Raw genomic sequence first — 11,307 nt, 5'->3', positions numbered from 1 at the left:
CAAGTTTTTTTTAAAAGCATTAAGCTCTTTTAAATTAAAGGTGTACCTTGTGACTGCTGTCATCATTTACATTACATTTCACATTTATTAATTTAGTAGTTGCCTTTATCCAAAGCGAATTACAAACGAGGAACACTGCAAGCAATTTATCATTACAGCCAAGAATATTTGCTGTACACAATGCCAAGTTTCAAGTATTAGCTAGATTATTATACAAGCTAGAGCAGATGCAGAAAACAAAAGAGAGAGAACAAGATTATTTGTGTGTGTGTTATTAAAATAATAGCTTTTTTTACAGTTAGTGTTTTGCAAAAGATACTTTCTTGCTGTGTTTGCAGTAATTGTCACCTGACGGTCAGAAAAGATGACTTAATAATAATAGTTTGTTACTGTAATAAAGACACTACATTGTGGTCTTCGTTTTTTGATATTAGTGTAAGGTAACATGTTGCATATGCTTTAGTTTAAACTGTAAACCCCTCATTTGATTGTCATATTTTCAGTATACCATATGTCTGAGACATACTACAACAAAGCAGCACCTTTCAAAGGGCTTTCGAACAGCACCTTTCTTCTGACTTTTCAAGGACTGGTAATGGGACAATTTGGATGATTGTTCACTGAGATTTGAATTGCTGTGTTTGTATAATTATAAGTGGTTGCAAAAATAGAAGCTGGTTTAATTATCAAAATATCCAAAATGCAGTTTGCAGTCACTGTCGATTATGGTTTCAACTTGTGCAGACTATAAATAGAGCTCATGGTTGAAAATGATTCATTATTATTTATTTAAATATGTATGTTTGTTTTTCAGTACCTCATTTGCCTAACTGTTTCTCTGATTGATTGACAGTTGTGTTTCCAACCCAGCCGCATCATCAGAAGTGTCACAGTCAATTTTGTCCCCTATCAGTTCACCTCAAGTGAAGAGACAATGGAACCATGGGTAATGATTTCAGAACTGAAAAGCAATATTATAGAATATTGCAAATTCACTTTAGAATGTGTTTGAATGATTCTTTCATTCTGCCATTTGCATCATAATGGCAGAGCCACTGGTCATGCATGGTTCCTTGCTCTAATAGGGGACTATTTTGCCAGAATGGGATGAGGTATTCTGGCAACAATTACTGCCTCATTTCATGCCGATGAATATAAATGAAATTGTAGTATTTTATTGATGCTACTCCCCCCATTGGTATTAGAGAATGTAAGTTTCATGTTTTCAGTGGGTTTGACCTTTTGCCCTAATGGTTCCCATGTGATTACAATTTGCTGTGGGTCAGGTCTAAATATTTTAATAAAAATGTATATTACACAACATTATCTATTTATGGGCATCTTGCAGCTATTTTTTTTTTGGAAGGATATGGCAGTTCCGGTCCTGGATCACTTCCTGAATCCTAGATGAAAAAAATAACTCCTTTTACAACTTACAAGTTTTTCTATACGTAAGCACAAGATGAAAATGTCTAGTAGAAAAGGCTTGTTTAACACACGGGGACATATGAGTTAAAATTCTGACTTAATGTATAATATATTTTTAATAAACCATGCAAAAGTGTCACCAAAATGAACATGACAGCCAGTAGTAATCATACATATTCATACTATGGAAAATAACAACTCTAAAATAAAATAAAAAACTCCCACTTTGTATTAAGTGGTCTTAACTACTGTGTACTCAAAAATCATCCAAAAATAAGTGCAGTGCAATTAATGCATTCATATTGTATTTCAAAACACTTTTGCTGCTATTGAGGTGGGATACGGGTAAGGTTGGGTATAGGTTTAAAGGTGGGTTAAACTGTGAGTTACAGTGTAAAGGATTGGGTCAACAGTGTAATTATGAATGTAATTACAGAACCTAAGTACAGATGTAATTACATGCAGGTCTTATAAATATAATTACAATGTAAAAACGTATGAATGTACACAATTACTGCACTGTATCAAATTATTAATTTAAATGTAATTAATATAAAGTGGGACTGACTTGAGGGATGATTTTAAACTTTTTCATCAAAGATGCAAGTACTCTTTTGCATTCAAATTCCACATGCCTCCAAAATCTGAGGGGTCCTCTTTTTAGTAGACCGTGTAGTCTAAATGCACTGTTTTTTTTTTTTTTTTTTTCTTGCATATTAACTGTAAAACGTGAAGTTAAACCGTGTCATTTTACCTAGATGGGCCCTATATAATCTGAGCTATTACTATGAGAATGTACAGTTCGAACTGACACCTGCAGTAATTTAACCCACTTTAACTGTGAACACACACTTCCCAAACTTGTCTGCGAGCTTCGCTGACAGCCATTCCCACAGAGTGAGAGCAAGCAGATGGAAGAGAAAGAATGAGATGGGTAGAAAATGTGCAATGTGGAAAAAAATGTAACAGGGAACCATAGGAGAGGCACAACATGCTTTCAAGTGCTTAGCCTTTGACATCCCCCAGCTGAGGATGCAATGTCAGATGCAATTCATAAAGAGCAGTGCAAGTATTACTGTAGAGGTAGTACATTGTCTACTAATGTTTGATATAGATGCAATGTCTGACATTACAGCTAATTACTAAAATATTAAAAACAAATCATTTATTATTAAATCAGCAACACCAATTATAAATGCAGTTCACCTGGCATTCACTGAAACTGTATAATATAAAAAAATTGAAAAAACTATCCCTACTATTTTCATTCAATTGAAATTGAGCTGCTCTAAGAAAATGTCTCTCAGTGAAGACGCTCTCAGGTTCAAATGAACCTGCTTAGATGAAAACTAAGAAAGAAAACAAGAAATTAAAAATTATAATAAAATCTCTCTTTTAAGCTTACCTCAGATAACTCTTGATCTACTGGCTCACTGGTGTTTATATTTGTCATAAAACTGTGATTGCATTTGTTGTGCGCTGGGCACACGTAAGCAATAATATTTACAAGCCCTCTGTAGTCTATTAAAGGAACAGCCTTGGAGGATAAGGGCACGCAAGCAATCAATATCCCGGATGAGGCTGGGATCCGATTGGCTGTAAAACATACTAAACAAAACATTAAACAACAAGACAGATAAGCCGCATATGAGATAAAGTTCTCGCCTGGTTTAAGGGAGTGCTGTAAAAACCTAACAATATGCTCTACAGTGTATTACAACACAGTTATTTTATTTAGGCAGCAGTTTTTCGCACTAAGTGTAAATAGTAATAGAGGCTATTTAGACTAAGTGCAGATACCAGCATTTTTTTAGTGATATGCTATTTACACTAAGTGCAAATAGCTATAGATTCTATTTACACTATGTTATAATTTTACTGCTTATTGCAAATAGTGGCAATTATCTGCACCTCATTATTGTAGTACATTGTAAAACAGTATGCAGTATTAACTTATTGAGTGTAAATTTCAATTTCAATTCAAATTAATAAATGGATGCCACCTTATTGGGACAATAAAGCCCTTCCTAAACCTATTATAACCCTACCCGAGACTTTATTTTCAACTCTTTGATTATATTCTTCATTTTCATTGAAAATGAATTCTTTTCTGATTTCATTTGAAATTTGAAAAAAGTTCGCCAAAAGGCAGATTCGAACCCAGGTCGATTGCTTCAAAATGTGCTGTACATATCATACATTTTACCATCTGCGCCTCTAGAGCTGGAAACTGATGGCTGTCTTCTGTACACTGTAAAAAATATTTACGCAATTTAGTTATTTCAACTTGTTTTTTTGTGTAGAGATAACTAGATTGTCCAGACAACAAGAAATTTTAAGTTTTCTTGTCCTCAACTAAACTGAAAGTTGAATGAACAAGCAAAATTGTTATTTTAACTCAAAAATTTATGTTTAAACAACTGCAATAGATTTTCTGTTGAGTCAACAAGTATAACTGTTATTTTAACTAATAAATGTAAGTTGAAACAACTACACAAAATTTGCAGAAGCTTTTACATAAATTCTAATGCTTTAATTGCAGTAAACTTAATATACTGTGTAAACTAAACTTAGTAAACTAAACTTAATTTACTTCTCTAATTGCTGTCTGGTAAATTGCATGATCTTAAACCCTGAATTCCAAGCTTTTAAAACCGCTTTAAACATAAATCTTCAAACTTCAAACTTTCTGCTCCGGTTTTCTCAAGCCAATGTCAATGGTTGTCTTGTAGTTATCACTACTGTGGTGTGTATATATATATATATATATATATATATATATATATATATATATATATATATATATAAATTAATTAATTAATTAATTACAATGTATTTTATTTTAGTGTGTACATTAAAACGTTCCTGTAATTTACAGTTATGAGCACAGATTAATTAAATTACACCTACAATTTGTCTAATTGTTTCAGTTTTTATTCATGGTCAGATTCCAATTTATCATTGGCGGAATTGAGCGATTCATAAAAATGAGCCGCTCAAGATGATTTGTTGAATCAATAGGCGCGTTAGACCTGAAGCAGCTGCACAGAATGATCACTGTATGACATCAAAGTACCACAAGAGCGATTCAAAATCGAATGCATTGGATCCGTGTGCTCTCTTATCACTCTCGCGGTACTTTGATGTCATACATGCTTCAAGTCGAACGCACCTATTTTTTTCCTCTGAGAATTTTCGAGAGAAGCCAGTGGAAACTGGATTTTCCATGTTGGACCACACGTGTCTCAGAAGAAATAGAGTGATACAGAGTAAGTGTGACATTTTATATTGTGCTAGTGGATTGTTTTAAGTGTTTAGTTCATAATAAGCGTTTTGGACATAGAAGACTCGCTCATTGTACTTCGTGTTGTTGACTCACAGGTTCAGTCAAGTTGATTAAAAGCTGTTCGTTCACCAACTGAACCAAACCGGATTTTTACCTCACCTTTTTACCGTCACTTCACAGAGCCAGATATAGGTAAGTTTTCACCACAATATTTGAATTAAAAAAAAGTAACGTTAAATGTCAAATTTAATCGATATGGGTGATATAAATGACAATTAATATATCTGTGGTTTGAAATGTCACGGTTTTCGTTATTACTATTCGGAGTTTGGATCCTGCGCGGCGTTGAGCCATTTCGCCGCGCTTTTGTTCTTGTTTTAAGAAATCTTAATAATGTGAAGAATTACACACGATGTTGTCACGAATCTACGATTATTGAGTGTATTTATGGACATAGAAGATTCGCTCATTGTACTTTCTCATGTTGACTCACAGGTCCTGTCAAGTTGACTAAAAGCTTGTTCACCAAACTTTTTTTTTTCCTCCTTCACTTCATCTCAGTTGCAGAGCATCAGATACAGGTGAGTTTTCACAGCAGTCTTTGGCAATTCTTAAAATCTATTTGAGATATGGGTAACTTAAAGGAATGATTTACCCAGAACGACCCCCCAGAATTTTTTTTCCCTTGGTCGAACATTATTAAAGTTAGAGCTTATTTAGCACGATCAGCCAGTATGTATCAAACTGTCTGTTTCAGTGATGCCTGTGTGTGTTATTTGAGAACACAACACTGTTGTCTGAAGTTTAAGGGTCTCCCTGCATTTGAAAGTAAAAAAAAAATATATATAAGGCAGTAATTAAAGATAATAATAGAGATGTACAATTAGTTTTTGGCTTCCAACGATGAAAGCAAGATAAACGAGGTAGAACGGTCATTGTGCCGCTGTTGCATTACTTCCTCCCTAAAACCACAAACGTAAATTGACAGCAGCTAAACTGCACTCAAAATCACTCGGAGAGTTTGCTGTTTGGTCTGTGCTTAAATAAGGATTAATCTATATTTAATCTATGCAATATGCAATGTCCGTGTTTGGCCACTGACTGAATGGGCACTTCATGCAGCTCACATAAATTCTCATTCACTTATTCTTGATTTAAATGTTTAAATTGCCAATGCTTAAAAACATACGCAACGGAGTTTAGTTTAAACACTGATAGCAATGTGTGCTGTTCAAGTCTCACCTGTGATTGTGTGCTGTCAACACCTGGGTGATTACTCCGTAAAGGACTGGTCATATTAGAGCATACGACACTCACATTTAGCAAAGTTTGCAAAGAGCGACTGTTTTGTCCACTTTCTTTTGAGCATGTGGAGAATTTAATGGTTCGACATATTTTTTTTTTTTTTAAACAAGAACTGGTATGACCCTACTATGTTAAACTGGTATGACCCTACTATGTTAACACTGGAATAAGGATGCAGCAATATCACTTTAGTGTGATAGTGATGCTTTTATTTGGTGCTTTTTATATTTTGGTGATACTGATTATAGATGCCTGTATATTCATTGAAATCATAAGAATGTGAATCATTATTTGGCTTTCCTTCAGTTATTTTATGCTTAATTATGCCTGTTAAAATGTATTGTCTTGCTATATCATTTTATCTTTCAACTAGAGGCTGTCGTGTGATATAGCAAAAATATCACAGCACGATTATTTCAGGAATATTACAATTAATTTTCATGTTGGTTTTACAATTTGTTATGTGACTGATCAGTACATCCGAACTCATTTCCCAATATTACAAATTTAAAATTCAGAATCAAATCATTAATTGTGAATAATAGATTTTAATTGTGAATTGTGTTGAATTGTTCTGAATTTGCAAAAATTACTATTGTTTCAAATCATTTAGCTGTCAATGAAGACAAAAAAGTACCAAGCAAACTGGATCTCATTCAACAAGTATGTGTACAAATGAATTTGAATATGAAAACTGCATACTAACATTTTCACAAGCAAATAATCCTTTATCAATAACTTCTATTCTAAAACTTGGGGGCTGAAAACTTAAAGTAAAAAAAAATTATGTTGTTACCGTCTCATGTAAACAAACAAACAAAAAAAATCAATCTGAAAATGGTAACGTAATGCGTGTATGTGAAGGTGGTTTTTGATTAAGTGACATCGCCATCTACTGACGTTTTTGCAGATCCGTGAAGGGGGATCATTTTGACAACGTTGTTGTCTGTTTTTAGTACATCATTGTTATTTAAACATACCAATGTTCTGAATTTAAAAACACAGCTGATTGTGCATAGTGCACAGCTCCTTTTGAAATTTCTGTTTTTTTTTTATTTTTTTTTTATAAAAAGTAAAAGAATATTCATCAGATTACTTGAATAGCTCTAATTGTAAAAATTAGAATGGCATAGACAAACATTTTATTGGCATATACTGTAAAAAAAATACACTACCAAAATGTAAACCGGTATTTACGGCATTTAAAATGTATGTTTAATGTGGTAATGAAAGTTCAAGTCGACCGCTAAATCTTTAATCTTTCTCTCTCTTTTTTTCAGCCGACTGACAATGAGATCAATGTTGTTCAGAGTGTCAAGTTGGGCATCTTGTCAATCAGCGAGGACACCAGACAAGATTGTGCCTTCCCAGACGACTTTGTGAATATGGCTGTGATACTGGAAGGGGAAATTTTCATTGTGTATCTCCAAGACATTCCAAATGCCTTCGTCACATTGTTTGGACTGCTTTACACTTTAAACATCAACTATCCCAAAGAGCTGCGATACACCTTTGATGTGATCCAGTGGATCTTCATGAACATTGATGGGGAAAGGTGCTCCGCAAAAGTTCATGGACTAAAAACAAACTAATGCGGTGAAGTGCCTGCAACCATTGCTATTTCCTTTTTTTTTTTTTTTAGTTTAATTGATGAATTTGTTAAAGCATCAGCTAAGTTTAGATTAAAGTGGTATGAAACCAATTCATACGTCTTTTAATGTCTTAATGCTTTTCAGAGTTTCTTTTTGAAACGAATGTTGTGAACAGGATATTTCTATATGAATCTATATGGGAATGCCATTTTAAAGTGTTTAGTTTAATTGATGAATTTGTTGAGGCTTGAGAGCATAAATAATTGATAACTTAGTTTATATTAAAAAAGCATTTAAGCCAATTCATAGATCTATAATGCGTTTAACAATGTTTAAACATTTTCTTTTGGAACGAAGGATGTTTCTATATTGAATGCTGTGGGGTGATCTTGTTTAATGTTATATAACAGATTAATCCAAAAAACGTGCATTGAGACAGGTGTAAAACACCTTTCAATGAGGTTGGTGTTCTTAGGAGTTTATTGCAATACATTTTGTTGAAAATTATATTTGTGATCGGTAATTTGCCATACATTTGTTTTAATGAAATGTATTTTACAAATTAATGTTCCAAGTAGTAATTCATTATTTGGTACTTCTGCAGGTTTTAAAGTTTCATAACACCACTTTAGTTGGCTGAACTTACTGGGTGTAGTTTAGAAAACACAGCTTTAGTTGGCTGAACTTACTGGATGTAGTTTAGAAAACACAGCTTTAGTTGGCTGAACTTACTGGGTGTAGTTTAGATGACTTAACTTTAGTTGGCTGAACTTAAGTTCTAAGTTTACTTAACTAAATTAAATCAGTTCATTGTACTTTATAACTTGTCAGGTCAACCTTTCCAAATTTGTCAGATACACTTTTCCAAATAAGTTAGTTTAACTCAAAAAAAAAACAATGCAAAAAGATAACAAAAAATAATGAGTTAAGTCAACAAAAATTTTTTTTACAGCGTAGTGTTGACTAGCTAGGTGGAGTTAGTGTAAATAGCTTCAGCCAACAAGTGTAAATAGTTGGACTTAGACTTACATTTAATTTATCAGTATTTTTAGTCTTGTTTGGCAGTAAATGTATCTAATCAGCTTCAAATGAGAAAAAAAGAGTAAATACTTCAGCAAGCAAAATTACATATTAAGACTTCTTTTCTGAGAACACAATAATATAATTACAATCTGGAGTTTATTTAACCCAATTGCAAATGTTGCTTTACAATCTTGTTTTAAGCATAAATGTACCAATAATTAGCGCCGTTTATTTTGAAAACAAGAAAACATTTGCCAGAGGGTAAGAAAATAAATCAAAGAAAAACAAAACAAAAAATAAAAAAAAATTAAATTCTGTTTTATAATTTCTGTTATATTATGGATAATTTGTGTGTGTGTGTGTGTATGCGTGTTTGTGTCCATTAAATAAAAGTCACAATATTGTCTTTTGTGTTTTACAGAATATAGAGAGTCATACAGGTTTGGAACACCATGAAATTCAGTAAATTATGACAGAATTTTTGTTTAATTTTTAGGTGAACTATTGCTGCATTTGATTTGTCATCAGAGGTAGGAAATTCAGAGCTCCATGATGGGGTTTTCGAATGGAACACTCACACAAGTCGGAGTTTCTTCTTGGGACCTCGGTTCGCCTTGTTCAAACCCAAGTTAAGAATTCAAGATGGCTACTCCCTATGTGAAGAGTAAGTAGAATATTTATAAAACTTACAGTATGTTATATTCCCAAGTCATTATTGAGTCCTGCACTCATTACTGGCCAACATCTATTTGTGAACAAGATGCTATAGTGTATGTGAGTTTCTACGGTTACAAAATGTGGTGTAATGCTCAGTTTTTGCTAACACTGCTAATGTCAACATGAATGAACTCCATTACATCCACTTGGGTGTGATGTCATTTCCAGCTTTGACTTCTGTGGTAAATCAAATTCTGCATATCACTTTACAGGTCAGCCAGCAATAAAATTTCTGTCTTGCAGTATAGCACATGGATCTTATGGACTGCTTTTGCATTACTTTCATTGTGTTTTTCCAAGTTCCAGTTCCCATTCATTGTTACTTCTTGGAATAGAGTGACCAGTGTGCCCCCCCCCCCCCCCCTTTTAAGGTTTTGCATTGGTGCTCTATGTAAGAAAGAAATTAATATGGGGTTGGATCATCATGAGCATGATTGATTCTTGCATATTTTTTTTGACATTGCACTTTTTAAAATAAATTTATCTTCTTGGACATTGATCCATTTTTACTAGAGGAGTTTCGAGTTCACACGTAACTCTTCTAACCCATATGCAAAAAAAAAAAAAAATCTGTTGTGACTCATGAACTGATTTTGCCTTTCAAATGTGACATCCCACTTAACTAATTGTGTCATCTGGTTATGTCACATAATCAGAAGTCATCAGTGATGAAAGTCTGGAGCATCTGTTTCTGCTTAATGAATGACTAGTAACCATGTCTGAGATCACATTCTGTTTGGTTAGTGGTCTTCAAAGAGCTCTGTCTCTAGACAGATTTCTTTCTCTTTTTTTGGGTCAGGCATCTAGCATAGCTCTGTTGCAGCAAAAGCCAACTGCTGGGCTGCTCATATGGTTGTCATGTTCGAGGGTCAGTGAGTGTCAATGATTTTTTGCAACGGTCTGTCCACCAAGCAGATGGCACTCAAATGTGCGTGTATAAGTACTTCTTCTGCGTGTGTGCACATTTAGTAGCCTGTCTGGATATCTGATAGACAGAGGCACTGCACTCCACAAACACTGATATTAAACTATTGATCCATCTATCACATCAGATCATAAATTATGTGTGTGTGCTGTGGCTCTGCAGAAAAGTCAGCGGTTTGTTCCAGGGTGTATATGTGTGTGAAATTAATGTGTGTTCTTGGAGGTGAAGGCTAAGACAGGAGCTGCATTGATTGTAGGAGAGAGAAGGGTACAAGGAAAAGATGGCTGCAGCTGTTGGAACCTTGTCACAGAGACACACACACACACACACACAGACTAATCTCTTTATGGACAAGTAACTATACATACTATCACACACACAAACTCTAATACAAAGACAAACACAAACCAGTGCTTCCAAAGACAAAGAGTACAAATCGAAAACAAACAAACAAGAAATCCTGCCATAACCCTTGGTTGAACAAATGTGCTCACGGAAACCTTTTTATCTTCTGTAAACAACAGTGAAGAGTCATGTCCTCCTGTATAGACCGCAAACAAAAAATGTTCTCCATGGCTACTATGTACAAATAAGACTTGGTTATACAGGAAAAAAAAATGACAAGTGAATAGAGAATGTTGTAACACAGATTGTGTGTGCCAACCACACACTGGCACCCACCTACAGGATATTTAATTGTCTATACCTTTCCGAATAAGGTAATTGCAGACACAGTCACTCCTCATTATTTTTCTAGGTAACAGGTGAGCAAGGGTATGGAACAATATTATACATTAACCTCTAAAATTAGGCTACTATGCAATAATGAGTAATAGTGTGAAGTGAATGCATGTAAACTATGAATGAAATGAGCCATGTTGTCTTCTCTGTGCGACTCTCAACTAAGATGGTACACAACAATGATGTACTAAAAACAAAAGTTTTTACTTTGTGTTTTTGAAAAGTTTTCCCTATCCTATCCCCATTTACACAGATCCATGAAAATGACTAAAATCACTGTATTATGCATG

General features: G+C 34.0%; 1 long non-coding RNA gene across 1 annotated transcript; it reads left to right on the top strand.

Moving 5' to 3' along the window:
* Positions 1-4,572: 4,572 nt before the first annotated feature.
* Positions 4,573-8,521, top strand: LOC132143047 (uncharacterized). Its single transcript, XR_009434166.1, has 3 exons — positions 4,573-4,697; positions 4,810-4,906; positions 7,300-8,521. It is a non-coding gene; the product is annotated as an uncharacterized LOC132143047 (long non-coding RNA).
* Positions 8,522-11,307: the final 2,786 nt, after the last annotated feature.

The sequence above is a fragment of the Carassius carassius genome, chromosome 7, assembly GCF_963082965.1.
Source record: "Carassius carassius chromosome 7, fCarCar2.1, whole genome shotgun sequence".
Lineage (NCBI taxonomy): Eukaryota > Metazoa > Chordata > Actinopteri > Cypriniformes > Cyprinidae > Carassius > Carassius carassius.
Note: the sequence above shows the minus strand (reverse complement) of the source record. Positions and strands in the feature narration are given on the sequence as shown.